Genomic DNA, 6,816 nt, shown 5'->3' with positions numbered 1-6,816 from the left:
CTACACATACCACTGTACTCTGTTACAAAGAAGGTGTATTTTCTTGTAACTTAAAAAATAATTTAAAATAACAACATACACAATATATGGTAGTGATATCTGATCCACAAGGCTATCATGAGTATTAATTAAAGTAACACGCATGCTCATTAAAGTGGAGCTATAATTCAGCCCAAGTACAGAGCAATTATACTCTAAATAGCCAGTTGATTTCACAGATAATAAAAGTATGTCTTCTATAAAAGGTCCAATGTGCTTTGTTTCTCTTGTATAAAACCCTGGGAGGCCCTGGCTGGTTGGGTCAGCAGTAGAGTGTCAGCCTGGCATGTGGATGTCCCAGGTTCAATTCTCATTAGAGCACTCAGGAGAAGCGATCATCTGCTTCTCCACCCCTCCCCCACTCCCTTCTCTTGCTTCCCCTTCCACAGCCATGGCTCAAATGTTTCAAGCAAGCTGGACCTGGGTGCTGAGGATGGCTCCATGGCCTCACCTCAGGTGCTAAGATAGTTCAGTTGCTGAGCAGCAGAGCAGCTACCTCCGATGGGCAAAGCATTTCCCCTTAGTGGGCTTGCCGGATGGATCCTAGTCAGGGCACATGTGGGAGTCTGTCTCTCTGCCTCCTCTCCTCTCATTTAATAAAAATAATTAATCAATTAATTAAAATAAAACCCTGGGAGCATTTCTAAGGGCCCAGTGAGGTTCTGTAAGAACAATTTGGAAATCCTTAATTGAGTATGGACATTGCTATACAGATTTCCTCTGAATAACCTCTGACTAAACAAACCTCAAATATGCTGGCAGAGGAAGCCCTTTAAAATAGATGGGGACTGGGATTGACTAACGGTGGTAACTAGTTGAAGAGAGATGAAGGAAGCCTAGTTAAAGAAAAAAAAATCAAGCTGCTAATTAATATTCATGTATGCAGTTAATCTTGAACTAGTCCCTTACTACCTCTCATTCTTTGAAGTCTTGGATCATACCTTATTCAGTGTCTTTCTACATCTTAAGTCCCTCCATTAATCTTTGAACAGATGTCACAAATATATGGTACATTTATTACTCTCTTTTTCTATGGGCAAATATTGCTAATTTATCATAGTACTCTTTCTATCTGGCCCTTAAAATAGCCTTCTCAGCATAACAGTCCAGGCAGCCAGAGTACTCTATCATAATTGTCATAAAATTTAAAACCTCTTTATCAACCTTTGAAGGTTTCAATGGTGAGTTAAAAGACTCATTCAATAGCGCAGCCTTGTAATTCCTAGACCTCCTTATTTGAATGACTTCAGCCATCACTCCCACCCTAGAAACTGCCATTGGTTGGAACAATTGTTTGATACCCTTCTAGGTGACAACAGCCTTCAATCTTCCAATGCTTCATGACTCCACTTCTTCTTCCTGGTTCTTTGACCATGGCACCCCCATTTTATCCAGAAGCTTCTCCCTTGGCTTTTTTTCTTACCCTGGATCCTATGGACAAAGTAGAAACCACTCTTTGCTAACATCTGAACTTTCCCTGAAAAAATAATATGTCTATAGCAATGCCTACCCTTACCAACAATATTCAGACCATAATAACTGAAAGTGCTCCCATTATTGTTATTTTTCTCAAGCTATTGTGCTTGTCAGAGCATCCCTAAAGCCTTGCTTATTGAGTCTGCCCATATTCTTGCTACTATCTTCAGCTGGACCTGGGTGGTAAACTCTGTTGTCAGCCTGTGACATGTCTACCTGTCTTAGGGCCCCAAAGCCACTTTATCCCCTCTAACCCTCTGAGCAGAAGCTTCCCCTCTGATTCTCAAATGTCCTCTTTGATCCTCTCCTCTCCGTTCCCATGGAGCTCTTCCTCTATGTCCATCTCTGAGGAAGCACCCTCTTCCTGTGACAGCCAACCCTGCCACCGGTGGTTTACAATCCCGGACCGTATCCATCAATATGTTCCCTATCATATGGAATTCTAATCTCTCCATATAGCTTTTTATTGAAGTCTGTCATAGTCTTAAAAATACAATAGAATAAAATTTTAAACGTCCTGCCCAGTAAAGCTACTTCTTCATTGTTCCCCTTCCTTTTATCAGAAAACTCTGGAAATCTTTACTATTAGCCTTCATTTTCTTAAAACCTATTTCTTTCTTCCTTAACCCCTTAAAATGTGGCTACTGCTCCCCCAACTGCACAGTTTTCCTGGTGCTTCTTTCTTTAAGGTAAACAGGGAATAACCCCCAAAGCCAAATACTCTCTCTGCTATTATCCACCTAAATCTTATGCTGAAATACCTGTATTTTTATCTTCCTCTTTAAAAAAGAAAACTTATCTACTCTAAAAGAAGATATTCATATAAAATGTGCATACCACATAAATATGCAGCTTGCTGTCCATGTAATCACTTCCCAGGACAAAAAATTAAACAGTGCCAGCGTCCCAGGAGTGGGCTGTGACCCTTCTGCTCGCCATCCCACCCTCCTGAGCACAACTACTACCCTGAATCTACACCAATTACTTGCTTTTCCTTATTCTTTTACCACTAGGGAACCCTAAATACTTAGTTTTCCTGTTTTAAACATGGTATATACATTTCTGGACCTGTTTTCTTTCACTCAACAGTATATTTGTGAGATTTATTTGTTTTCTTGTATTCAGCTGCAGTTTATTTTGATTGTTCTTACAGTGTTCCACATTATATAGCACAATTATCTATTCTACTGTTTATAGCCATTTGGGTTGTTTTCAGATGGAGGCGTACAGATAGTACCTCTATGAATATTCTTGTATGTCTTTTGATGAGTAGGCACACATTTCTCTTGGGGCTACACCAAGGGTAAGATGACCAAGGCAGAGATTGCATGCACGTTAGTTTTAACCCGACCCTTTACTGACTCTGTCCCCTACATTCACAAAGATAAAAATATGATTTTAAAAGACTCATATGCTTTAGATTTTTCAGTTGTATTGGACCCAAAATGGGCTGTTAAAGGCCTAATGTTTAAATGTTCTAGGGGCCCCAAGGGATTAATAGGCCAATAGACTCTGTCCTTTAGGATAAGGACAGTATATGTGGGTACCCATCTCCTGACACAATGTCTGACAGAGCAGTCATTTAATGCATGTTGGCTAATGAATGAATGCATGAGAACAGAGGGACTTCCAAAGCTTAGTGAAAGTAGTGTGGTGGTCAAGTGATGGGTGGAAGAATGGAGGAAAGCTTGGTAGCAATTTCCAGGAGCTACTGTGCCCTGGGAGCTGTCTGACAAACACGGATTCAAGTCAGAGTGATGGCGCTTCACCCGAGACCTCGAGCTGCAGCCCTCTTTTTGGACAGGTGCCATTCCCCTTTCCAATGTCATTAGGGAGCAGAAGCAAGAAATGATGTTGTGCCTGAGGCCGTTTTTAGAAGATAAACATTGTCATTTCTGCCTGCCACTGCTGCTTGTTCAATTTTAACAGGCAAAAGATCCAGGAATGAGCAACCATCAGTGTAAAAAATAAAAAACCCATGTGTGAGATGCTCTAAGAACTCCTGAGTGATGTTTCAAAAATGATGCTAGGATGAAACACAAAACTAGTTCACATTATTGTTACTGGCTTAGAATGTTTTGTCATCCATTTTAGCTCACTGAACTTATTTTTCACCTCAAGAAAGTATTGAGAAATCTACTACTATCCAAGGATTTAGAAAGTAAATATCTCACTTTTGCCATAAAGGAATTTTGAATCTAAAATAAGATATGACAAGGTATCTTGTCTCTTTTGGATGCAGAAGCAAATTTGCTTTTGTATTTATAAATTTCATAACCAGTGACTCATGTTCAAAGAGAAAGCAGCAGCCCATGAGGGATTTGCTCACATGAAAAGTGCACTTATTATATTAACTCAATTAAGTCCACATTAGAATCTGTTCTCTGCATGAAGAACCAGAACAATAGTGTATAAAACCACTGTAATCTGAAGTACCAACAACATCCTGGGTTTCAAAATGACTCACAGAAAATTAATAAACAACTCAAACTTCAGAAATTAGGATAAAAATATGATCTTTATAATTATCCTAATATGGTTTCATAACAAGATGTTACTAGTAGCCATAGAAATAATGACTAATATAAGATGTCTGTGATGTAGAGAACAAGTGGGGGAAATGGCCCACCATTCTTGATTCAACTGGCCAGAGCTTAGAGCAAATTGCCAAGTAGAAGTGGCGAATTCAAATCATCATCAAATGCTCTTGAATTATTTTTCTTATTTGCTCATTTCCCTCAAAATTTACCTGTAACATTTATATAGCTATACTGACATCATCAATGGCAAATAAAAAATTAATTTGGGGAGTAATGATAATGACTCATTTTTTGCATATATATAAGCAATGTATGCATTACACATATATTTGTATATTAAGCATACACATGTATGTGTATATACACACATATATTACATTTCTATACATATACATACATATGTGCATTTTTCTTATTGTTCTCTCTTCTAAATACATGATGAGGACAAATCATCCTGGCAAGCCTTAGTACTGGGATAAGATACAATATATGTGCCACAGTCATATATATATATTTTTTTATATATTTTTTTTATTTTTATTTTTTTGTATTGTTCTAAAGTTAGAAGCGGGGAGGCAGTCAGACAGACTCCCACATGTGCCCGATTGGGATCCACCCAGCATGCCCACCAGGGTGTGATGCTCTGCCCATCTGGGGCATTGCTCCATTGTGGCCTAAGCCATTCTAGCGCCTGAGGTGGAGGCCATGGAGCCGTCCTCAGCGCCTGGGCCAACTTTGCTCCAACGAAGCCTCAGCTGGAGGAGGGGAAGAGAAAGTTAGAGAGAAAGGAGAGGAGGAAGGGTAGAGAAGCAGATGGGTGCTTCTCCTGTGTGCTCTGGCCGGGAATCAAGCCCCAGGTTTTTTATACACCGGGCCGATGCTCTACCGCTGAGCCAACCAGCCAGTGCCCCACAGTCATAATTTTATTCAAGTGTTGTCTTTTTTTTCCCCTTTGGAATTTTTTTTTTTGTATTTTTTCTGAAGTTGGAAACAGAGAGGCAGTTAGACAGACTCCCTCATGCACCTGACCAGGATCCACCCAGCATGCCCACCAGGGGGCGATGCTCTGCCCATCTGGGGTGTCACTCTGTTGCAACCAGAGCCATTCTAGTGCCTGAGGCAGAGGCCACAGAGCCATCCCCAGCACCCGGGCCAACTTTGCTCCAATGGAGCCTTGGCTGCGGGAGAGGAAGAGAGAGAAGGAGAGGGGGAGAAGTGGAGAAGCAGATGGGTGCCTCTCCTGTGTGCCCTGGCTGGGAATTGAACCTGGGACTCCTGAATGCCAGGCCGACGCTCTACCACTAAGCCAACCGGCCAGGGCCACCCCTTCAGAAATTTTTGAAGGATTTATATATACAAACCCAGAATACTAAGAAATTGCTGTTCAGAAATAAATGACCACAGTAAAACCACTCTACTGATGAACTTCCTAAAATGAAAATAAGAGAGCTGCATTAATGTGCTGGCATTGCAATTTCTCTACAAATTGAAAACGCTCTTTTCTTCCCTCTCTAACAGATCTGAAACTTCCGTAGGCCTGGGATCTAAATCAGTTTTCTGATTGAAATTAGTATAGGCAAGCTCAGAGGCAGCTCTATCCAGGGCTATGACTAGAAAGAAGTGATTACCTTTTACCTCACGTGACAATACCCATTCAAAAATGTGCTGGTTTGACAATGATAATGATTGCTGTGGGCTGAACTATATTTTCTCAACAGATATGTTGAAGTCTTAACCCCTCAACACCTTAACCTCTCAGCACCTTAACATCATAACACCTGTGAATGTGACTTTATTTGAAAATAAGGTCTTTGCAGATAGATGTAATTAGATGAGACCCTTCTGGAGTAGGGTGGGTCCTTAATCCCACATGACTGGTGTCCTTGTAAGACAACGAGAAGACGAGAAGAAACACAGATACGAAGGAAAGAAGGCCATGTGAAAACAGGCAGAGATTGGAGTTACACTGCCATGAGCCAAGGAAAGCCCTCTGATACCACAAGCTGCGAGAGACGAGGAAGGATTTTCCACTAGAGACTTTAAATGGAACACAGTTCTGCAAACACCTTGATTTTAGACTTCTAGCCTCCAGAACTGTGAGAAAACAAGTTTTGTTGTTAAGCCACCTAGTTTGTGGCATTTTGTTATGGCAGTCCTAGAAAACTAATACAATGGTAATTATAATAATAATAATGATAATAATAACAATGTCCCATATTTTAAGTGTTTTACCTATGTGCCAGGAACAATTCCAAATGCTTTACATGCTTTACATACTCATTGGTCTTCTTGTAGTTACTATTCATTATCCTTTGTTTTACAGAGAAAAAAGCAAGTATGGAAAGCTAAGGAAAACCTGATTGAAATGTGCAGTGAGGACATTTGTTTTTTGTAAATAAAACAAACCTTTTAAGCAGCCATCAAGAGCAGGTGTCTTTCCAGCACAGGCCTTCCAGACAAGGTGTGGGGTGGGGTTTCAGGACACATTGCCTCAGGCCTTGATTTTGCTATAAACTACCCTGCTGTGCTCATGGGTGTTCATTTACTTATAAAACCAGGGAAATGGAGTGATCTCAGAGGTGGTTCCCAACTCTGAAACTCTAAGACTCAACTAGAAACTTGTGATTCAAGTGATCAAATAGTGGTGACTTGCTAGCAGCTAGGATTTGTCCTGAAGTTAGGGGGTTGACATTCTATGAGATTTGCTGTACAAATTCTCAACATGCAAGGCCCTGGTGTTCCACTCAGGCCCATGGGCAAG

The sequence above is a fragment of the Saccopteryx leptura genome, chromosome 8 (genome assembly GCF_036850995.1).
Source record: "Saccopteryx leptura isolate mSacLep1 chromosome 8, mSacLep1_pri_phased_curated, whole genome shotgun sequence".
NCBI lineage: Eukaryota > Metazoa > Chordata > Mammalia > Chiroptera > Emballonuridae > Saccopteryx > Saccopteryx leptura.
This window is presented reverse-complemented; position numbering follows the sequence as displayed.